This window comes from Lutra lutra, chromosome X (genome assembly GCF_902655055.1).
Source record: "Lutra lutra chromosome X, mLutLut1.2, whole genome shotgun sequence".
Lineage (NCBI taxonomy): Eukaryota > Metazoa > Chordata > Mammalia > Carnivora > Mustelidae > Lutra > Lutra lutra.
The window spans coordinates 3,658,946-3,684,413 of NC_062296.1; the positions used below are offsets into that span (position 1 = coordinate 3,658,946).

General features: G+C 38.4%; 1 protein-coding gene across 3 annotated transcripts in view; it reads right to left on the reverse strand.

The window, feature by feature from the left end:
- The window catches only part of PASD1 (PAS domain containing repressor 1), a 118,532-nt gene extending 102,497 nt beyond the window's left edge, over positions 1-16,035 (reverse strand). For all 3 annotated transcript variants that reach the window (XM_047716696.1, XM_047716693.1, XM_047716694.1), the window contains exons 1-4: positions 14,473-16,035; positions 13,443-13,518; positions 2,990-3,194; positions 1,145-1,379 (exon numbers count right to left, since the gene is read on the reverse strand). The gene's annotated coding sequence lies outside the window, so the exon portion shown is untranslated. The remainder of the gene's footprint in view (positions 1-1,144; positions 1,380-2,989; positions 3,195-13,442; positions 13,519-14,472) is intronic.
- Positions 16,036-25,468: the final 9,433 nt, after the last annotated feature.

Genomic DNA, 25,468 nt, shown 5'->3' on the forward strand with positions numbered 1-25,468 from the left:
CCACAGAAAGGGTTCCAGAACTTTCTATCTACAGCACAGTCTTTCTGGTATCAAAACTGGACCACTGAATCATTGCTCAAAATATATATATACTTATGATGTAAAAATACATCAAAACAGCATGTTGTACACCTCAAATATGTATTTTTTTAATTTGTCAATCATATCACAATAAAGCTCGGGTGTGCATCACCATGAGGCAAAGAGGGGATGTCTGTGAATATATTCTTTTCCTCATTCTAAAATTAAACTTAAAATTCTAGTCTTCCCAAAACTATTATCACATTGCATGTCAACTATGCTTCCATTAAAAACAAGTTGAAATCCTAAACTCTTACAGAGTTTAGAAAGAAGCTCCTAAACTCAGTTTCAGGAAGGACTCATTTTAAAACAGCATGATTCTTCCCAAAGTGCATTTTAAATACACCATTCGAATTTGTAGCTGTGGCACAGTCTTCAGGCACCACAAACTCTAATTAATAAGTTTAAAAGCTTCAGCATGGCATGACATCTGAAATAACCAGGAAATGATAGAGCAAAAAGTTCTTTAGTGAGGCATGCTTTTACATAACGCTTCCCTAAATCCTGAAGCACAGTGTTGCGTGAGGGGAGGAAAGCCAGGTGCCATTATCCACAACTCTCATGTTCTTCTTATCCTAAAACAAATCAATTTTTTTAGTGCCAAATGACATGCAAAGAGGGAAGGATAGCATGTAGGTATGTAATGTTTGTCATTTGTAGAGCATATCATCTGCATTAATTAACTTTAATTATACAATTATTCCTGAGTTGTCAAAGACAATATTCAAAAGAGAGGGATTATTAGAAGTGTTAATCCTGGTAATGACCAACCAAGCTTCCTCAGAAATAAACCATGCCTCGCCCCCAAAAGCAGAGATATTAGCAGCATCAGAATAACCGGAAGAGTTTGGGCTTAAGTATAAATCCTGGCCAGTCTTAGAGAATGTCATTAACTTCTCTGAAGCCACAGTATCCTCTCACCAATGGACCCAATAATAAATAGTAGGGTAGGGAGGATTCGATGGGATGATGCATGCAAAGTGCCTGGCATAGAGTCCAGGAAGAAGGAGACCCTGGTCAGTGGAGCTGTAATTACCATCAGAAAGCACAATAAAATACTCACTAAAGACAGGCAAGGTTTCCAGACGTCCATCCCCTCTGAACACAGCATGCAAGATTTGGGGAACTTCCACCTGACATTCTTCTGGTCTTGCTTGGAGGTACCACTTTACCTCTGGTCTTTCTCACAGGGGACATGCCAACATCAAAAACTAGGCATTCCTCTGCAAAGAAAAGCCAGCCATGAGGATCCTCCACGGCAAGCCCCCAAATTCCGTGGAAATCTCCAAAAGAATTCCCTGGAAGACAAAAACAAAATAAAACAAAAAAACAAGTGCTGTAACATTTTATCTCTGTATGGGTATCAAACTGCCAGTTGTTTGCTTCACCCCCAAAGAAAATAAGTATCCCATTTTTATATCTCTTGAGGGAAAAGACAACACACTTTCACAAAATCAACTTCACTCCTGGCTTATAAGAGCAGAGCACTCATAACCTTGTTCATCTCCAGGTCATTCAGATGCCATTTTGTGAAAATGTGGTAGTATTTCTAGTACATCTGGAATACAGGAATCAATGTGTGAGTTGAGTTTCCATTAAAAGTCCCTCATTTTTCCTGCTGTAATACTAATATAGTGAAGTATGATTTGTTTTACTTATGAAAAAATCCAATGATAAATACATGAAAGGAATTTAAGGAGTGCTCTTTCATTCCATCTTGAATTTAAAAAAAAAAGCAATCAGTGGATTCTGCAAGGATCCACGCTTTTAGTCCATATCCCCATCAGCTCTGGCTTGCACCCCTGACTGGAGTCCTTCCTACTATCACTCTGTCCCCTCCAAATTGGTCTCCACCCAGCAGCCAGCGTGGCCTTTAAAAAAGTTCATGTCACATTATTCGCCTGGTGGGAGTACTGTCTGCACTGTGCCACAAGCACTTCCAGCTGTTAAGGAAAACCCTGTCCCATTCTCATCACCTCTAATACCCTCTCAATCATAATAGCTGCTTGTCTCTTCTTGCCGCACAACAGTGAGAACTTTGCTATAGTTTTTACTAAATATTTTAATGTGACAAACTATGGAAGAGACATGTTCTGGCATTGAAACCCAGAAAAAAAGATAATTTTTTTTTCTGGGAGATCACTAACTAAAAAGAAAGACCAATGGTTAACATATGTTCCCAGGGGGCCTAAATGCCCATGGATTCTTCCTGTACTCTTAACAAGAGTAAGTTTGGAACATTTAAATTACATATGCCTTCCAACCTACAGACTGTGAGTGAACCCCTGAGTGTATCTTACAAGGATGGGAGTGGGGTGGAAGTATAGAACTTCCTAGGGGTTCTGCCTTAGTGATGCTGCCATAGTCAAGTGGGTTCTTATTGATGATTTGGCCCAAAGCCCTAATTTGCTAATTGAGGACACTGAAGACTACTGAATCCTTTGGGAAGGATTGTCCAGAATTCAGGTTCAGATTCAGAGCTAGAGATAAGTCGATGAGAAGGCATGGCTACTCCCACTATATCATGCCCTCATGTATTTTGCCTCCATAAAAAGTCCCTATGTCTAGACATAAGGATGTCTTTTTACTTCTTAGTATAGGGAGGATATTTTTCATATAGGAGATTTGGTTCCTGCCTTCAGGGGGACAGAGGAGGTCTTGAGTGTCTGTGCACGGGTTGCTTCCCAAGTAGCTTCAATTCAAAATAATCAATATACCACTGTGGTACATTTTGGGCCGCCCGCCCTTGGCCCCCGCTGCACAGAACCTTAAAATCCTTTTATAAGAGAAAACATCTTCACCTAAAGACTGTGAGCAAGACATTTTTTTTTTGTTCTCTGGCCACTCTTTTCAGCATTTGTATAATTATTTGTAGCTTCAGTTGCTATGGAAAGCAAACACCACTTACCATGACAACCATAACAGCTTAAAGTACACAGCTTGATTCAGACTGGGAAGCTTCAAACATACTGAAGTGTGTAGGGCTTTAATATCTCTCCGTTAAAAAAATCAACCAAATGCTCTTCTCCCCCAGAAAAGCCACCTGAGTATTCTCCACTTTCTCTGTGTTATCTGTCTTGAAAAACCAGCATACCTCAAGGAATACCTGAGGGCTGAAATCAAAGGAAATTTTAGTAAAAATTGATTTTAATAAAAAGGTTGGTAAGAATCAAAGAACAAATAAATGGAAGATTTACTGTATACCTCTTCTGCACTGGAAGTAAGTAGATTCTCTTACATACACTTCATCTATTTGTTATTGTACCTCATTTTACAGAAGAGAGAAACAGACCCAGGAAAATGAAATAACTTGTCCAGGGAGACAGAACTGGGATTCAAACTCAGAGTGGGCTGGCTCTGCCTACCCCACCATACATTGTTTATTCAAACAGTCTAGTCATCTATTTTTTTAATCAGCTCAAAACCACGGGTTCAGAATGAATTTTTGTTAAAAAAATGGAAAATGAATAGTTCTTGTTTAAAAAAAAGATCAATCCACTCAACCAATCACTGGACTTCTTGTCAGTATACCCTAGGAACAACTCTAGTTCCCCTCTCACCTGGCTCCTGCTGCCCTGGCTCAGATCAGACAATATGATGGTGGGCAGTGGATTGGGAATTCTTGCTACAACCCACTAGGATGGCTATCAAAATGACAGAGAATAAGAAGGAGTGTTGAGGGTGTGAAGAAATTGGAACCCTCATACACTGCTGGTGAGAATGCAAAGTAGTACATTAGAAACCAGTCTGGCATCCCATCAAAGGGTAAACATAGAGTTACCATAGGACCCAGGAATTTCACTACTAGGTGCATGACAGAAGAATTGAAAATATATGCTCACACCAAAACTTGCACAGGCATGCCCATACAACATTATTCATAATAGCTAAAAAGTGGAAATAACCCAAATATCAAGCAGCTGATTACTAGATAAACAAAATAGGGTCTATCCATACAGTGAAATGTTATTCAGCCATAAAAATGAGTGGAATCAATTGCCAAAATGTGGAAGGAGCCAAGATGTTCTTCAACAGACCAATGGATAAAGAAGATGTGGTCCATATACACAATGGGATACGACTCAGCCATCAGAAAGGATGAATACCCAACTTTTGCATCAACATGGACGGGACTGGAGGAGATTATGCTGAGTGAACTAAGTCAAGCAGAGAGAGTCAATTATCATATGGTTTCACTCATACATGGAACTTAAGGAATAGCATGGAGGACATTAGGAGAAGGAAAGGTAAAGTGAAGGGAGGGAAGTCAGAGGGGGAGACAAACCATGAGAGACTGTGGACTCCAGAAAACAAACTGAGGGTTTCAGATGGGAGGGGGGTAGGGGGATGGGTGAGCCTGGTGATGGGTACTAAGGAAAGCATGTGCTGCATGGAGCACTGGGTGTTATATGCAAACAATGTATCTTGGAACACTACATCAAAGACTAACGATGTACTGTATGATGACTAACACAATACAATAAAAATAAAATAAAATAAAAATAGTATCTCAAAAGAAAAAAAAAGAGTGGTGTACTGACTGATGATACAGCATGGGTGAAGCTTGAAAACATTATTTTAAGAGAAATAAGCTGGTCACAAAAAAACATATACTGTATGATTTCACCTAGATGAGTACCTAGAGTTGTCAGATTCATAGAGACAAAATGTAGACTAGAATAGTGGACCAGTTGCAAGGAGTTCTAAGACCGAGGAAATGGAAAGTTGTCATTTATGGGGACAGAATTTCAGTTTTGCAAGATGAAAAGAGTTCTGGAGATTGGTTGCACAACAGTGTGAATATACTTAATACTATTCAACTGTATATTTTAAAATGGTTAAGATAGGGCACCTGGGTGGCTTAGTCATTTAAGGGTCTGCCGTTGGCTCAGATCATGATCCTGGAGTCCCAGGATTGAGTCTCATGACAGGCTCCCTGCTCAACAGGAAGTCTGCTCCTGCCCTTCCCCCTGCTCCTTTTCTCTTTTTTCCCTGCCCCAAGCGGGTGAATGTGTGCATGTTCTCTCTCAAATAAATAAATAAAATCTTAAAAAAATAAAAATAAAATGCTTAAGATAGAAACTTTTATGTTACACGTGTTTAATCATAATAAAAAAGATTCCATTTGTAATGAAATGTCCATAATAAGCAAATCCATAAAGACAGAAAGCAGATTAGTGGTTCCAGGAACTGAGGGGAGGGAGAATGGGAGCAGTGCCTACCAAAGGGGACAGAGTTTCTTTTGGGGGGTGATGAAATGTTCTGGAATTACATAAAGGTGATGTTCACACAATCTTGTGAATACACTGAAAAACCACTGAATTGTGTTCTACTTAAAGAGTAAATTTTAGACCATAACATATATCAATTAAAAATCAGAAGTGAGAGGGGCACCTGGGTGGCTCAGTGGGTTAAGCCTTCAGCTCAGGTCATGATCTCTAAGTCCTGGGATCGAGCCCCGCATCGCATCGGGCTCTCTGCTCAGCAGGGAACCTGCTTCCTCCTCTCTCTCTGCCTGTTTCTCTGCCTACTTGTGATCTCTCTCTGTCAAATAAATAAATAAATAAATCTTTAAAAAAATCAGAAGTGAGAAAATGAGAGTCTAGGAGCGAGAACTAGTATGTATGGCAGAAATAAAAGTGGGAGGAAGGAGAGAAAGGAGAGGAAACTGACAATTATGAGAAACCACGCAAAGGTAATGAACTGATCTGCTTGGCCACAAACAGCTTGTTGTACCGTGGTTGCAGACAGTCATGTGCCACAGTTAGCTCAAAGCAAGTGTGGGCTTCATGGCTGGAAATCAAATATTTGAGCAAAATATGTATACAGCTTTATGATTATTTTAAATGTGACATGAAATTACTGTAAAAGTCAGTTGATAACTAGTCATAATAACTAACTAGTCAGTAGCTAACTAAAGGATACAAAGAAATAATTATAATATGAAAAAATGCTGATACTGTATTTGCATACAACTTGAAGGTAATTATATATTCCCATCACATGTCTTTTGAGTAAGTCCTACCTCATTCTCACTACTGATGGTGGATAATAGAAATCTCCGTGGACAGCTAACAGGATACTAGGGTAAATTAACAAGAAGCATCATTTAATTAAGCTATCTGAGAAAATCTGTTTCCCACTGGATTTGTTACAAGTGCATCAAAGCTCTTGATTTATAACAGTTTATGGCACAAGATTCTGGCTGTCCCATGGGGCAAGGAATTGCCACAAACCCTCTAGAATGAAGAAAAGTGAGAAGACTGTTGGAAACTGAACTTAGCCTTCAACTTGCAAGTAGCCCTTGGTGCTCATGGAACACTGAAGTCAATGTCCTTCACAGCGTAGCTAATTATCAACAAAAGTGCTCCCTGTACAAAATCCAGTAGGCGAGCCCCTGCTCAGATTTGTTTTTCAAGCTTGGTTTTGTTTTGTTTTGATCTGGTTTAGTTTGGTTTGGTTTTGAGGAGAGTTACTACTTTCCTAGCATGAGGAAAATGACCAAGGTGAATGCACACAGTCAAGTTCAAGTCATGTTAGAAATACTATTAACGTTAAGCAGACTATGGAACAAAATATTGAGCAAAATATGTATACTTATTGAATGAGAGTTCAGAAGGAGACCCAGGTATATATGAGATCATAGGCTATGATAAAAGTGGTGCCACAGATTACAGGAAAGGATAGGTTATTTGGTGGATGATGTTGGGAGAATGGTCTCATTATGGGAGAAAAAAATCAAACTAGTTTCCCATCTAACAACCTATATGAAGGTATACTCCCAATGATTTCAAGAATAATTATGAAAGGAAGAAAATAACATTGTAAAGGAAATTTCAAAACTATTTTTCATCTTGGAGTAGGGAAAAACTCCTTAAATAAGAAAATTTTTGTTTTTTTTCTGAACCCAAAAATGTGAGGTGAAAATTAATAAATTTGATTAAATTCCAATTAAAGATTTCTGTTTAGTGAAAGACACCATGGATAAAATTAAAGACAGATGGTAAGAGGGGAGAAAAAAATTGTAATATCTAATGCCAACAAAAACTAATATTTTAAATGCATCACCAAAAAGATAGGAAGCCTAATAGAAAATGGGAAAAGGTTAAAGGAACAAAATATTTATAAAAGAGGAAACCCAAAAAGCAACTGTATAAAATGTTCCAGCTCATTAATTAATGCAAATTAAAACATCTATGTGATATCACCCTACATCCGTTGGCCTGGAAAATATTGGAAAGCTATAGATTACTAAGTGTTGACAGAACTGAGGTATTATAAGAATCTTCATGCCTTGCTGTGGGAACATAGTAAAGGCCAGCCATTTGGAGAACAGTCCAGCAATACTCAGTTAAATAAAGTATGCACAATGGCCCAGCAATTTTGGTTTTGTATATATATATTTGTATGTATATATTTATGTATGTAAATGTGTAAAATTTTAACTTGTACACATGTTCATAGCAACATTATTCATAATAGATATAAAGATGGAAACAATCTAAATGCCCATCAACTCATGAATAGATAAACAAAATATGGTATATCTATATGATGTAATATTGTTTAGCCATAAAAATGAACTACTGATTTATGCTACCATATGGATAAACTTTGAAAGCATTATGCTAAGTGAAATAAGCCAGACACAAAAGAACAAATATTGTATGATTTCATTTATATGAATATCTAGAAGAGGCAAGCCACAGAGAAAGAAAGTAAATTAATAACTGATAGGTACTAGGGGTAGCGGGAGAAAATACTTGACTGATAATAGGTCAGGGATTTCTTTTTTGGGTAATGAAAATGTTCTAAACTTAGATTTTAGTGACTGTTAAGCACCTCTGTGGATATATTAAAACCATTGAATTATGTGCTTTAAATGGGTGGGCAAATATTATGATAAATCTGTTATTTATAAAGGAATGAATGAATGGATGTATGAATACATGAAATAGATAAATTAAAATGTAAGTAGGGCTTTGCATGGACTTATGATGAGAATGTGCCCAGAAGAAGGCAATTAATTCAGTCATCTGCTCCAGTGGTATATGCCTCCTTTTCTCTGACTACTAACTTCCTGGACATTGTAGATCTTTTGAACACATTATCTTCTCCTTTGACTTGCTCCAGACCACGCTTATCTCGGGTCCTTAGCTCCCAAGCACAAGCTGGGCCTGGGTTTGCCCTTGGTCTGAACCATAACTGCAGATGCTATAGGCAAATCAGAGCCTTCTGCAGATAGAGGAAATGGCAGACAACTACTGACAAGAATTTCAGTGATCCCCATCCCCTGGTATTCGTGATTTTGTGTAATCTTCTCCCTTTTGAGCACAGGCTGGGCCTAGAAACTTCCTTCTATCTAACAGAATATGGCAAAAGTTGTAGGAATGACAGTTCCATGATTACACTGGAGAAGACTGACTTGTGAATTTCATCTTGCTAGCTCTTTCTCTCAATCTCTCTCTCTCTCTCTGTCTCTTTATTTTCTGTCCTTATTTTTTTCTTTCTCACTAGAAACTAATTCTTGCCTCTCATTTGCTGCCATGTTGTGAGATGCTCTATGGAGAGTACACAGGATGAGGAACCAAGAGATGCCTCCAGTCAATAGGTCATTCAGAACTCGGGCTTCACTCCAACATTCTGCAAGGCATGGAATTTTGCCACCTACCATGTGAGTGATCTTGAAAGAGGATCCTTCCTCAGCTGAGCCTTCTGATTAGACCATAGCCCCAGCCAATACCTTGACTGAAATAGCCTTATTAGGGAGTCTATAGAAGAGAATGCATTTAAGCCATGCCTGAACACCTGACCCATGGAAACTATGAGATAATAAATTTGTGCTAAGCCATTAAGTTTTAGAGTAATTTGTAATGTCACAGTAAGCAATTGATAACTAATCCAGAGGATAAGACATGTTAAACATGTTACTTCCCTGTCACCAGAACTGTGGAACCAAACCTCCCTTGTAGCTAGGTGGGGTCAAGTGTCTGGTCCCATAAAAACTTCTCAATTTGGTGATTCATTTGTTTAGTTCAAAACTCTCCCTTGACCTTCCAGTAATTTCAAAGTAAAATCCGAAGTAAGTTCCTATTGTAACCTACAAGACCCTCCATGATCTGCTCCATGCTGCCCTCTGGACTCATCCCACTCCCCTCTACCCTCTCTGCTCTGACCACAAGATATCCTTGTTGGTCACTGAATCAAATGTGTTTTCATTCTGGGAGCTTTACCCTTTGCTTTTTACATTTAGAAAACTCCTCCCTCAAATCTGCAAGACCCACTACCTCCCTTCCTTTTGCTCTCTGATCAAATATCACTTCCTCAAAGAGGTCTTTCCCAACAAACACTAAAGTAGGCCTCATTTCTCAGTCTATTCCATTCTCTCTATTCAATCATCATCTAAAACCGCATGCATTTATTCATGTATTTTTTCTGCCTCCTCCCTCTAGAAGGTCAGTTCCATGAAGACAGGGACTTTGTTTTGTGCACTGCTGTAGCTCCAGTGCCTGGAACAGTGCTTGGCACCTATAGCTAGATCAGGAAATAGGGTGACAGGTCATTTCCCAGAGATGGCTCTAATTTGAAGCATAAAGGGAGAGTTTTCAGCAGCCAGAAAGAAACAGATGAGTATCCAGAGAACCCCAAATCTGTCCTGGAACGTCCAGGAATTCCTGGGGAAGCCAGGGTATATGCTGTAGGGTGAAAGAGTTCTCAGCAAATCTCTCATCTAAACTGCAAAGTTAGTTCCATTAGAAGGCCCTTCAGATGACTACTCAATAAATTGATCTTCCTATGTGGCTAGAAAATATATTCATCATAGGGTCTACTTTTACTAAGTTTTCTCAATTTGCATTTTGTTCTTTCATGCCCAATTATCATGCGTAATTTAACTGCATGATTTAATTAATGGCCAAAATGCAAAAGTGCAAAATTTTATGTATAAATAATTAGTGACACAGGCAAACTTGCTACTTTAGAATGAACAGCTGGTAGCTAATTGTCCTCACAATTACCTAATTGTAGGTTTAGCAACTTTTGGACTTATTTTATATTCAAAATAGTTTCCATCTTCATTAATTTAAAAATTTTTTCTAAATTTAAAAGAAGAGTACATCTAAGTGAAAGGTTATAATATGATTTTGTAAAACATGCAGAAGAATACTATGTGGAATAAAATCTAATTAGAACACAAATTAATGTTCCATCGAGAGTAGATGAGATGGAGTTTAGGACTGTGTTTATTGTCACAGTTAACAGATTTTGTAAGATTGACAAAATCCAATGGGAGAAGATGTGAAAACATTCACAAAAAGTTAAAAACAGAAAAAAAAAAACCCCACTGTGAAGTCAATGAATGCATACCCAATGGTTCTATATTGGGTTCTGAGGGCACAAATGAAAAGAGACCAAAACAAAAATTAAGTTAGGAAACAGAGTAAAAAAAAAAAAACAAAAACAAAAACAAAAAAACCCTGTAACTCCAGTAAGGATTTTGAAGCCCCAAGTAAGAAGTGTTGGGGGAAATGAGATATCTCATTTCTGTGTGTTGTAGCTAACCACTGGATGACTCATTCTGCTAGCAAGTCAGGGAATCCTTGGACAACAAAATGGTGGCATGTGCGAGCACAGACTTAGATACAGTCAACTCCATCCTAATTATAATCCCCAAAAGGAAAACAAATCTAGGCATAAAGCTACTCATTATAAGTTTACACACTAGATGAAAGATTCCAGGAATGAATGAAGTATAGTAAAGTGAATATTGCAAAATAAATAAGTAAAGTTATAAGATTTCAATAAATAGGCAAAGTAAAAAGACTGCCTCATTCAATATTATGCTCAGGGTGTTTTCAGAAAGCCAGTAAAACCAATTTAAAAGTTTGTGTCATTTCTCATAATGGATCTTCTACTTTGACATAAGAGGAACAAGAGTTAACATCTTGGTTTGAGGTAAGACATACTTTTGGCAATTTTATTTGTTACAGTGACTACTGTTTCTGGTCAATAAACTCTGTGATCAGCATTAATTCAACTATGCAGTTTCAAATATTTTGAAAGAAACTGAACCAAGGGGCTCCTGGGTGGCTCAGATGGTTAAGTGTCTGCCTTTGGCCCAGGTCATGATCTCAGAGTCCTGGGATCGAGCCCCATGGCAGGCTCCCCACTCAGTGGGAAGCCTGCTTCCCCCTCTCCCCCTGCCTGCCTCTGCCTAATTGTGATCTCTCTCTCTGTCAAATAAATAAATAAAATCTTAAAAAAAAGAAAAAATAAAGTTAAAAAAAAAAGAAACTGAACCAAATATATCTGTCAATGTTTGACTTTTAAGACTAGCATACAGGGGCACCTGGGTGGCTCAGTGGGTTAAAGCTTCTGCCTTCACTGCCTGTCATGGTCTCAGGGTCCTGGGATGGAGCCTCGCATCAGGCTCTCTGCTCAGTGGGGAGTCTGCTTCCTCCTCTCTCTCTCTGCCTGCCTCTCTGACTACTTGTGATCTGTCTGTCAAATAAATAAATAAAAATCTAAAAAAAAGGACTATCATACAGGTGATTCTTTTAAATCCTGCTGTTTTAGACAAACCGTATATTTGGGGCACAGTTTACCTGCCAGGTAAGAGTCCAAATTTAAAGACAATATATACGTATACATTATCTGTATCTATTATCAACTCAAAAGAAAAACTATACCCTTTCCATGAATTCACACTCATATTATTTACTGAGTATTTATGAAGCTGAGTCCCTTTCTTCTCCACTGATTTATTTGTAACCATACAAATTCAGCTACTGGCTTTAATTCTCAACTCAGTTTGATTCTGTAAGAACATATTGACTACTATATACAAAGCAACATTATTTTTTTCAGGAACATTTCATCAGAAATATTTTAGCAAGAACATTTCAGAGCTATTTCCTCAGAGAAATACATAGCTTGTTAACATTAAAATTGCTACTTTACATACAATGGCATTTAGATTGGAGATGTTGGTATTTACATTTTAATCAAATGAAATCCATCAGTCTTCACCACAACTGCCTCTTCTTGTTTTCCAGTTTCTAGTCAAAAGAAACTATTTTGAAATTGAAGGGAGCATCATTTTTCCAGATGCTTGATATAACTATGTTCTTCTTGTATTCTTAAATTGTTTTGCCTCCTTAATTAACCAATCCCATCCATTTTGTTTGGCATTGATTTTTGCTCTTCTTTAACTACTTTTAATATCAATCTTCTTCTGTCATATATATGTTTTTGTGTTGGATTTTCTGTTTATGATTATAAACATTCTCTAAGACTCTAGCCAGAGGGTAATTTTGCAAGAAATGAGGACCAGGCCTATACTTTCAATGTTTTTTTTACTGTTGAGAACACAACATGCTGTAAGAACACAGAAACTAAATGTGGATTGATTGCTTGATAACTCTGCAGTATAATCTGCAGATAAACTCATGCACATATTAACCCCTTAAAATTTTGGAAAAGCTGTCATCAGTCATTTAAAAATGCATTCAAGTCTCAAAAATCCTAGCAGATACTGGGAGAGTTGCCCTGAAACATTTAAAAGTTGAGCTTAAGGAATATTTTAGAATACAATCACTTTCCTTATTTCTACATTCACCAGCAACACACATGAAGGTGCAAAAACAGTTACCAGGACCCTGTACCAAGATAGAGATAGGGGTGATGTGCGAACAAGGATACCACTCACTTGGAAATGAATGGTTTCAAATTTACTTTTAAGACTGAGCCCTCCTTAGTTGTCTTCACCTATGTCTCTTTCCTACTCACCCCCTCAAATGCATGCACGCCCACACATTAGTAAGTGTCATCTTGAAATCTACCAAATATGAAACTTCAGTGTTTCTTGTTTTGATTTATGGTGAATTAAAATTTTGTAATATAATTTTGTAATTTTGTAATTTGTAATGTTTGACTATGGAGAAAACTCATGGCTGATCACGCCAAAGAAATCTCCTGGGGAGCTTAATTTAGCATTTCTCCCTCCCTTGAAGGAAAATGACCAAGCCCTGCCTAACATCAGCCCCAGGGAAAGACTTCAGGATCAGGAAGAAGGATTTACAAATTCTTAAAATTGCCCTCTGTTTATAGTTTAATTTTGAAGACGCAACAATTCCTTTAAATTCTGCTCAGTGCCTTTAACCAGAGTGCTTCCATATTGAAAGCATTAAGTGAAATCGCTTCTTGCTGGAAAATGCAAACAAGTTTCAGTTATTTCGACACCAAGAATTGGAGAACAAGGCCCACCCTGCTTGGCAAATGAGCAATTAGCTTCTAGGATTTGTGCGGCTAGTTGAAAATAGTTAATGAACTTGCTAAAGCTGATTCCCCAGCCCCACAGGTACCTGATGAAGGCTGGAAGCTCTTGGGTAGGTTGTTTCAGCACTTTGGGATCCCACCGGTAAAAGAATCATTAATAGTCTATGAGAGAGAGAGAGAGAAACAGAGAGAGAACATTCACTATTAACAATCATCTCAAAAGCCATAAGCTGTCCAGTGCACACAAACAACAGGACCCTTAAAAACAGTGCTTTAACAAAACTGTTCAGGTCTTCTTTTGGGGCTGATTTCCTAAAACCTCATGGCTTTACATTCCACAGAGTGCAATCAGCTCCACCATATAGGACCCTGAGTTTTGCTTGCTGCTACATAAATTCACTACTTACTCACACGTAATACTTGAAAATGGGCTAATGTGCAACGTTGGACTGGGGGACTGGATAGTGTTTGGTGTCAGGCCAAAGAGTGGAAAATGATTCCCTTTGAATGTTTTCAGGTTGTATACTTTCTTACTGATGTGATAAAATAAGCTCCAATTTAGATGGCCCTTCTGGATAATGTTGCATGTTGGTTTGTTGTTGGACATCACATATCTCTTTTCAACTCTAATTATTTGTTTATTTGAACTAGTCTTAGCTATGGTCAGTGGTGAAATGTGAAAGGCTAATTTCAGCAGATGTTTGAAGCCAGCTCTGTAGGGAGCACCTACACAGGACCCCTGTGTAGGATGAGGGGGAAGGGCGTGGAGGTCAGGGTCATAGGTAAATCAGCATCGGCTTCCAAAGAGTGAAAGCAGAATCAAACCAGAGACAGGCCAGGGTCTCTCCAGTCCTGGGAATCAAGAAAGAAAGATGGCACACAGTGGGTGATAAGTTTGAAATAGAACACAGAGGGAGGTGATGATGCAGGGAGTTGAGACCTGAGTACTTGAGAGCAGAGAGATACTTAAACAACATCTAAGTGTATGGATGGGCTGAGAACAGGGCCAGATCAAATTTGATGCTTAGTTGATACCTTCAGAGAATGAGGTACAGGATGGAGAATGTGTGTACTATTTCCCTGCTAATTATTCCTACCCAGACACTGTCGACTTACCATTTTGGAAGTGTATCTCCTTGATCACAAAAACAAGTTGAGAGGAGAACAGGCAAAGCTGAATGTATCCCCATCCATCCATGCAGCTCAATGAGTCAGCAGCGCCTTGGTGTGTGAAAGGCCCTCTGAGCATTCATTTCCATGCTCATCTCCTGTGGAACATCTCCAAAAAGACCTTTGCCCCTTTGTTCATTTCAAAATAGATTGATCTGCATCTGAGAGATGTATCTATCAAATAGGGACAGATGATCCATCAGCTGATTCGTGAGTTATTAAGGCAGCTAGGACCACATAAATACAAACAGTATTCAAATGAGGCTAACCTTTCTGTGCAAAAAGGTCCCTGCCAATTAAAACTTGTGAAAGTTGCCTTTGTCCCCTTGTGGAACAGCATGGTTGCTCAATAGGTGCCAGTCTATTATGTTGAACTTTAAATTGAATATTCAAAATATTTACATAATACCTCTTCAAACTAAATTGAAACTTCAAAAATATATATATATTTAAATTACACCCTCATTGTGTGAAATTAGAGGACATGGACTAAAACGTTATTTTTGTTGAAGAGTAAGTGACCTTTTCATGGACTAATTTCAAAGGGTCGCTTAATCAACAGACAGATCTCTGGGGTTATCATCTGTGCTTTTTACCAACATTACCCCGGCATTGTATTGGCAACTGTGAAGAGTATACATTGTGCTTTTTGAAAACAGGGACTAATAGGAATTGTTTTCCCTATAAATAATGCATCAGGAAGAAAACATAGCCCTTTTCATTATTTGTCAAGTACTTTACTTTAATCATTTTGGAACAATTGAACATACATCATCTTTGTCTCTTTTTATGATTATAAAAGCAATGTGTGTCTTTGTAAAAAAATAAAAAGCTTGAAGAACAAGCTTAAAAACACATAATCTCATCAGGCAGAAGCAATCATGATACTGACTCTGTACACTTCCTTTCATTTATATTTTCTTTTACATAATTGAGACCATATTGTGTACTTAATTTTACACTCTGGTTTTAGAAATTAACATTATAATAGGTTTCTTCATGTTATTAAATAAAATTATACAACCTGATTTTAATTTCTGCATGATAACATAGTCTATGGAGATATCATAATTTATTTAAACATACCCCTCATATTGTACAGACTTCTGCAATCATATGTTGTACACCTGAGACTAATGTAACACTGTGTCAACTATATTTCCGTAAGAAAATACCCTTATTGTTTTAGATACTGTAGGACATTTAGGTCATCTCTACTTTTCCCTATTGCAATGTGATAATTGTCTTTGTGCATAAGGTGATCACTTTAGAATAATGTCAAAGAAATGGGGTGCATAAAGATATTTCCTTAGAGTACAGTCAAAGAAATGGGATTAATTCTTAAGATCAAGAAAAGTCTTATGGCCCTTGATACACATTGCCAAATTGTTTAACTAAAGATGGCCAAAAACTTGTTTTTCAAAATGACTACATTGTCCAGTTAAATTTTTCTCTGGCCAGTTCATTTGAATAGAATTTTAATATCTTTGAAAGGTGCCGTTTGACTTATAATTGAGTTGGTTTTTTTTTCTTAATTTGTTAATTCTGGACTTTCTGATATCAGTTAAACCAATAAATAAGAACGTACTTCTAGAATTCCAAACAGTCAGAGTTTGGAGGCATCTTGGTGAGCATCTTGTTTTAATTCCTTGTATAGCAGGGGACTTCAGGAGCAAAGAGACAGGGGACAGGGAACCAGCACAGCTGAGACTAAGCTTTAAGTCTCCCAAGTCACAGCCTAGCATTCTTCTCAATGCAGGTTCTTTTTTCAAATATTAAAAATCCCCACATTTTTAAAAAATCTTTACAAGTTGGCCCATTAGTGCCACTGTGTTTTAATACGGATAGTCAAGTGATTTTTTTACTATTAACCAGAGATTTCATATAGCAAGTTATCTGGAATGGATACACACGATTGTTTATTTTCTGATCCTCTTTTGAGGTGTACCTTCTAGTTTGTGCACTTTTCTCTGAGCATGTTATACTTGAGCACATTTAAAAACTGTGTATTATATTGTATAGAGAAGTTGAGTCACTGCGTTTTACACCTGAAACTAGTATCACATTCTGTGTCAACTATACTCAAATTTTAAGAACTATTAAAAAGTTTTAAAAAATCATACATTATATAGAAGCAAGAAATCTTTAACTCAACAAATCAGGTATGGTACAAAAAGTATTCTCTCCTCTGTATACATGGAAAACTGTGTATATACTCACTGGAAAATAAAATATGACATGTTTTACATTTTAATGAAAAAATAATTGCATCTACCTGAAAATTGAAAAAGTAAGATGATTTCACCAACAGAAATTAAAGAGACGATAAATGAATGAGTGATTATAGACTATGAAACAATACAGTTAATATTAAATTGATGAAGTATATCTGAAGAAATATTCAGAGGTAAATAGATGCCTTTTAATATTTTAAAAAATGAAAATAAAATAAAATAGCTAATATTCTGGAAAGCAAACATTAAATCTAGAGATCACTGTGGGGAGTAGAGGGTTAAGAGCAGCACTCTCAGATAATGAGTCAGTGTGATATAGGTTTTGACCATGGGCCCCAGAATCAGGTGACTTGCACCCAAATTTCAACTCTATCACATTCATAGTGGTATGATGTTGGGCAGGTTATTAAACTCAGAAATTTAATTTTCAGATCTAGAACATATCCAGATAATACTCTTTGTAGAGGGCCAGACAGTAAATATTTCAGGCTTTTGTGGGCCATTCATAGTCTCTCTCTTTCTCTCAACCACATGTAAATAATGAGTGTAGCCATTGGGTGGGGGCAGAATATGCTACTTCAAAATGCACGACTTTGGCATATTGATTCTTTTGAATTAATGTTACTTAAGAAACAACGAGTACAAAAAGGACACTCTGATCCTCCTTTGTCTCCCTGAAAACAGGAAATAAATCTCCCATGTGAGAGGTATACTCCCTGTACCAGGAGGAAGAGAGGCATCCTTATCACCAGAGATAGGGAATTTAAGGCTGAGAAACCTATATGAACAAACTTCTTTGTCTAGTCAATGCATTGCAAATGCATTGTTTCTCTGTGTAAAAGGTTTAAAAGCTGCCTGCTTTGGTAACTTCTTTGAATCTCATATTTTTATGAGATCCTGTATGGAAAAATTAAATCTGTTTTTCTCCTGTTAATCTTTCTTATGTCAATTTAATTATTAGATCAGCCAAAGAACCTGGAAGAGAAGATGGGGAAAGTTTTCCTCCCCTACACTATGTTCCATTTGTCTCTAAAACTTTATTTATAAAAATAGGCAACTAGAGGCAGAATTTGGTCTCATGTGTGTTGTGATTTTGCTGTGCTTTAAATCACAAAGTTTTATGTTATTTAATTAAATATAATAGGAGGGGAAGTACTCTACAGAGAAAATTAGGATAATATAGAAAATACCCCACACATACACACTCACATACATACACCAACATTGCATTCCTGGGAGAAATCCCATTTAGCTATGGTACATAATCTTTTTTATACATTGTTGGATTCAGTTTGTAATCACTTTGTTGAGGTTTTATGCATCAATATTCATAAGGAATATTGGTCTGTAGTTTTCTTATAAGGTATTTATCTAGTTTTGATATCAAGGTATAACACTGGCTTCCTAGAATGCATTGGGAAATGTTCCTTCCTCTTTTATTTTTGAAAGTTTGAGAAAGATTGGTGTTAATTCTTTAACTATTTTGTAGAATTCAGCCATGAAGCCATGTGGGTCTGGTTTATTCACTGGCAGGTTATTTGAACTTTTTAAAGGTCCTTTAGATTTTTTCTTAAATCAGTGTCAGAATTTCGTGTCCTTGCAGAAATTTTTCCATTTTTTCTTGGTTATCTAATTTGTTGGTATACTGTTGTTCATGCTATTCCTTTATAATCCTTTACATTACTGTCAGAGCAGTAGTGATGTTCCCTCTTTCATTCCTGATTTTAGTAATTTGAGTTTTCTCACATTTTTCTTGGTCTACCTATCCAAAAATTTGTGAATTTCATTGATCTTTTTAAAAAGCCAGCTTCTTTGAACAGTTTTCTCCTCCCCTCCCCTCTCTTCTCTGAGCTCCAAATCTCTGCAACATGGAGCAGTAATACTGACAACTTGCTTCTGCTGGGAAGAAATCAACCCTAGCCTGTAGCTGGGATTATAGGGATCCCTTAGTCCTAAGTGGTCCTGAGCTGCAGCTGGATGAAGTTGAACTTCCAACATACTGAGCTTAGGGGTGGGTAAGGGAGTGAGTCATTGTTCCTACTGCAATTTAGTAGATTTTTTTTTAAAACTTCCTTTTTAAAAAAAAAAGATTTTATTTATTTATTTGACAGAGAGAGAGATCACAAGTAGGCAGAGAGGCAGGCAGAGAGGGTGGGGGAAGCAGGCTTCCCACTGAGCAGAGAGCCTGATGCGGGGCTCGATCCCAGGACCCTAGGATCATGACCTGAGCTGAAGGCTTAACCCACTGAGCCACCCAGGTGCCCCATAGTAGATTTTTTAAAATAAATGTTTCCCCATTTGCTGAATACTATCTGAATTTCCAGAGACTTTAAATAGTTGTGTTCTTCAGTAACATTCACCACTTATGGTTGTTTCATTGGGAAGTGGGAACACAGAGATATTCATGTCACCATTCTGCAAATTGCTTCTCCAGCCTGACATTCCTTTTGATACCCAGATGAATTCCTTCCATTTTAAATGAGCCCCTTTTTTGTGCTGGGTCATCTCTGGCTTTTCTAGCTCTGTGTACCCTCTTTGGCTGTATGCATCATGGAGGCAAGTGCCAGGAGAACACCAAACTTGTTCCTGTCAACCCGATTGTTGTTCTAAGTTGGTTTCCCTACCTTCCATCTTTATCTAAACTGCCTGCCCTTCTCTTCCATTCTTCTTCTGCTGTTGCCCATGTACTTTCTAAGGTGCATCTGCTATACTCCAAAGGTGCCAACTGGCATAATAAGCCAGCAGGGGAGGAAGTGATGTGAGTGCAACTTTTTACCAAATAAGGAAGTCCAGTTACCATCTACTTAATCACCACTCTTTCAAAAAATGATGGATTTTTTAAAATTTTCTATTTCTTTTCAGCGTAACAGTATTCATTGTTTTTGCACCACACCCAGTGCTCCATGCAATCTGTGCCCTCCCTAATACTCACAACCTGGTTCCCCCAACCTCCCACCCCCCCCTTCAAAACCCTCAGATTGTTTTTCAGAGTCCATAGTCTCTCATGGTTCACCTCCCCTTCCAATTTCCCTCAACTCCCTTCTCTCCATCTCCCCTTGTCCTCCATGTTATTTATTATGCTCCACAAATAAGTGAAACTATATGATAATTGACTCTCTCTGCTTGACTTATTTCACTCAGCATAATCTCTTCCAGTCCCATCCATGTTGCTACAAAAGCTGGGTATTCATCCTTTCTGATTGAGGCATCATACTCCATAGTGTATATGGACCACATCTTCCTTATCCATTCTTCCATTGAAAGTCATCTTGGTTCTTTCCACAGCTTGGCGACTGTGGCCATTGCTGCTATAAACATTGGGGTACAGATGGCCCTTCTTTTCACTACATCTGTATCTTTGGGGTCAATACCCAGTAGTGCAATTGCAGGGTCATAGGGAAGCTCTATTTTTAATTTCTTGAGGAATCTCCACACTGTTCTCCAAAGTGGCTGCACCAACTTGCATTCCCACCAACAGTGGAAGAGGGTTCCCCTTTCTCCACATCCCCTCCAACACATATTGTTTCCTGTCTTGCTAATATTGGCCATTCTAACTGGTGTAAGGTGGTATCTCAATGTGCTTTGAATTTGAATCTCCCTGATGGCTAGTGATGATGAACATTTTTTCATGTGTCTGATAGCCATTTGTATGTCTTCATTGGAGAAGGGTCTGTTCATATCTTCTGCCCATTTTTTGATATGATTATCTGTTTTGTGTGTGTTGAGTTTGAGGAGTTCTTTATAGATCCTGGATATCAACCTTTTGTCTGTACTGTCATTTGCAAATATCTTCTCCCATTCCATGGGTTGCCTCTTTGTTTTCTTGACTGTTTCCTTTGCTGTGCAGAAGCTTTTGATCTTGATGAAGCTTGCAGCCTTCCCGTTGAGATCAGGAACACGACAAGGATGCCCACTCTCACCACTCTTGTTCAACATAGTATTAGAAGTCCTAGCAACAGCAATCAGACAACAAAGAGAAATAAAAGGTATCCAAATTGGCAAGGAAGAAGTCAAACTCTCTCTCTTTGCAGATGACATGAAAACCCAAAAGACTCCACCCCCAAACTACTAGAACTCATACAGCAATTCAGCAACATGGCAGGATACAAAGTCAACGTACAGAAATCAGTGGCTTTCTTATACACTAACAATGAAAATACAGAAAGGGAAATTAGAGAATTGATGCCATTTACTATAGCACCAAGAACCATAAGATACCTGGGAATAAACCTAACCAAAGAGGTAAAGGATCTGTACTCAAGGAACTACAGAACACTCACGAAAGAAATTGAAGAAGACATGAAAAGATGGAAGACCATTCCATGCTCTTGGATCAGAAGAATAAACATTGTTAAAATGTGTATACTGCCTAGAGCAATCGATACTTTTAATGCCATTCCGATCAAAATTCCACTGGTATTTTTCAAAGAGCTGGAGCAAATAATCCAAAAATTTGTATGGAACCAGAAGAGACCCCGAATCGCTAAGGAAATGTTGAAAAAGAAAAAACTGGCAGCATCACGTTACCTGATTTCAAGCTTTACTACAAAGCTGTGATCACCAAGACAGCATGATACTGGCATAAAAAAAGACACATAGTCCAGTGGAACAGAGTAGAGAGCTCAGATATGGACCCTCAACTCTATAGTCAAATAATCTTCGAGAAAACAGGAAAAAATATACAGTGGAAAAAAGACAGTCTCTTCAATAAATGGTGCTGGGAAAACTGGACAGCTATGTGTAGAAGAATGAAACTCGACCATTCTCTTACACCGTACACAAAGATACACTCGAAATGGATAAAAGACCTCAACGTGAGACAGGAATCCATCAGAATCCTAGAGGAGAACATAGGCAGTAACCTCTTCGATATCAGCCACAGCAACTTCTTTCAAGATATGTCTCCAAAGGCAAAGGAAAGAAAAGCAAAAATGGACTTTTGGGACTTCATCAAGAATGATGGATATTTCTTATCAAGAATATAGGAAAGATTAAAATCTTACAGTAAAACATTTTTTATACATTTTACTTGTGAAAAACTCTTCACATTGTCCAGTGATACACATTCACACAGCAAGTACTGGTCCATGGGAGGGCAATTTGGAACCTAAGGAAGACCTCGACTGCACTCTAAACACCACTCTTACCTCTATCCCAGCGACTGCACCGTGACTCTCCTAACATCCCCTCCTCCCTGCTCTCTGGTGCTTTCTTGTAATCAAATGTTTATTGATGAGTCAGACTGCCTTGTAAGACAGTGAGTGTCTTGAAAGCAGGATCCTGTCTTCCTCATCTCTGTATGCCTAGTGAGAAGTAAGTACAGGTTCAAGCAGAAAGTAGTCTATAAATATATGCTGAATGAGTGAATGAATAAGTGAATGAATTGTTGGACATTGGCAGAAATCATAAATTTCAAACTTCTTAGTCAGGTTTTCAGGGCTTTCCTGATCTGGTCCCTGCACACTGTACTACCAATCTTAGCACCTTCAATTATTCTTCCCAACATGGACTCTGCATTCCAGCCCAGCTGGTCTGCTTTCTTAACCTTAAGTGTCCTGCATTACCTCACCTGTTCACAGTGGCAAGTGATCTTGCCCACATATATTCTTATTTGAATGCTCTTTCTCCCTTATTCAAGGCAACACTTCAGACTACCCAGATCCTTTTGTGGAAGTGGACATGTCCTTGGAGCAGACCAGGCCTATTTCCATGAGGGCAAGGAGAAAACCTTCAAATGTGACCAACTGGCTTAAATGTCTATATGTCAATACCCTATGGTATTGATAGAAACAGTGACTAGAACAATGTCAGGTATATTCCTAATGCACATATCATTAAAAATGTTTCTCCAGGGGCGCCTGGGTGGCTCAGTGGGTTGGTCCGCTGCCTTCGGCTCAGGTCATGATCTCAGGGTCCTGGGATCAAGCCCCGCATCGGGCTCTCTGCTCAGCAGGGAGCCTGCTTCCTCCTCTCTCTCTGCCTGCCTCTCTGCCTGCTTGTGATCTCTCTCTGTCAAATAAATAAATAAAATCTAAAAAAAAAAGTTTTAAAAAAATGTTTCTCCAGACTGACAGAAATTTTTAAAATCAGTTCACTTTGGGAACAGATATCCAACCAAACTTTAAAATCACCCGGTCTTTACTTTCTGGAATTGCCTGTTTCTGTTTATGGAAAAATCAGAGTAACTTTTGCCTCTTTCAAGTCTCATTGTTCATAATTCTGCAAAGAAATTTGTTTCTTGTTCAACAAATATTTAAATGACCACCACAAGCCAAACAGGTGCTGCTTTACAAATAGTGTGTTTGTTATTCCATCTAAAAATTCCTCAGGCCCAGGGGACTGACTGTGTCTGTGTGAGGTAGCTTTAATTTCCTTTAAAAGTCCCAGCTCTTCTCTTACCTTTGTCTCCTTAAACATGAGTTGCCAATCCATCTTTACTGTGTGGTATGGTTGAATGTATCCCTTCCTGGAGAAGATGGTCCCTGGAGTCTGTGTTTTGTGTAACAAATGAATGTCCACTCTCCTTGTGACATGACCTATCCTTGGAATTTGACTATTACAAACTTTCTGCATACAAGCGTGAGCTGTTAGTCCATCTTAGCCATCCCTGGGTCCATCCTAAACATACTGCTATTGAAAGAATGAGCCATGGCTTCTTGTTGTCCCATCCTCTGTCAAAATGCTATGATCTACCTTTTTAGGAAAGGAAAACAGTGTAATGGACTCCAGAAAACCAGGTTGGGCTGGCTCGTGTGTTTTCTCTAATGAGCACCTCTTTTAGCTGTGTGGGAAGTAACCAATTTACTCCAGAGTCTCAGAGAATTGATGTTGGGGAGTCCTGAGGAAATCTTTGGTGGCAATAACAGTCCAATTGAGATGGGGCATTGTGACAGCCATCCTTTATGTATGCATAGTGCATCATTGCTTATAAAGTGCCATAGGATATCTTATCTCATTTGATTATCACCATGAGTACTGTGAGGTAGGCAGGATAAGAATTACTACTCCCATTTATCAGATGAGGAAACTGAAGTCCGTGGCGGGGGGAGGGGGTGGCGGTGGGCAAAAAGCTGGTTTAGGATGACAAAACTAGTAATTAGAAAAGCTGCAAGAAGAATCTAGGATTTCTAACCTCCGTGATCTGTCTTCTGGCTGAAATGGAACTGCAAGAGCCCTGAGTACCTATGGTATATGAGTAATGTTGGAGTAAATCCAAATGGTTGCCCTTGGCTTGTCTACCTCCAGGAATGACATTTTTTTCCTGAACTTCCAGGTAGCCATTTACTTATTTATTCATTCAATAAACACATAATGAGCCTCTACTGTGTTCCAGGCACAGGGAATACAGCAGAGAACAAATATAGTTGCTGACTTCCTAGGGTTTATAGTCTAGTGGAGTAGAGATCTATTGAAAGGAAAATTACAGATCATATAAGGTGCTAGGAAAGAAGAGTATAGGATGCTATGAAACAAAATGAAAAGGGGACCTCATTCAGTTTGGGAAGGTCAGATGATGAAAGCATCTCTCTCTGATGAAAGCATATTTAACAAACTGAAACCTAAAGGATGGAGTAGGAGTCACCCAAAGAGTTGGTTGAGGATGTTTGGGTAGCACAAGCAAGGGGGTAATAAACAAATGAAACAGCAAGGGTGAAGGCTCTGAGACAGGACTGAGCTTGGTGCATTACAGGAAGAGAGAAAAGATTCATGTGGCCAGAAGGCAATGAATGAAGGGGGAAATAAGAGAAAGATGAGCCTGCAGAGTGAACACAGACCAGATCATAAAGTCCAATAACAACTTCCTTTTGAGCCTGCTTTGGATGTACTTGACTAAGGCCTAGACTACTGAAGACCCTGTGAGTGCTTATAGATTCATTATTCAGGCCCCTTCCTATTCATCTTAGATGCTCTGGGGCCACCTAGAGGCCAAAATACCGGGCCCAGGAAGAGCAGTAGGCAGAAGCCTGGAGGTGCTATTACTTAAAGGGCAGGCCAATGAAGAGTTTGGTAGACTATACACCACTTCAGGGCAGAGACGTCAACACCTGGTATAACAACCTGCACGTAGTAGGGTTTTCGAAAAATATTCATCAGATGGAAGAAGAGGAGTCCACAAAGAAGACTGGGAAAAAAAAGACACAGAAATGCAAGGAGAATCATGATGGTGCATTGTCATGGAAGTTAAGGCACCAAAGAGCTTTAAAAGGAGGGAGAGGACAACTGCTGAATGCAACAGAGGGGCCAAATAAGATCAGGAACATGTTTCATATGTTGAAGAAACAATTCCAAGTTCATGTGTTCACAAATCTTGATCTCTAGCCCAGAAATTTCCCTCTGAGCTCCAGACCTGAATATTCAAGTCATTGCTGACCATTTCTATGTTGACATCCCATACACAGGCAGAGCTTGTTCCACAATGTCCCATGTCCCCAAATAAACATACTATCTTTCTTCCAACTCTTGGCCCTCTTCTTCTATTCTTTATTTTATAAACAGCATTACTCAATCTCATGAACAAACCAGAAACCTAGGAGTAATTCTAGTCTCATTCCACTCCCTCTCCCAAGCATTCACTGTTCAGTCTATCCCCTCATAATTCTCACATCTGTTCACTCTGATCCAAATCCTCTTCCTGCCCTAGCCCAGTCCACCATTGTTTCTAATGTGCAAAACTGAGGTAACCACTTAACTGGTCTATTTACATCTGC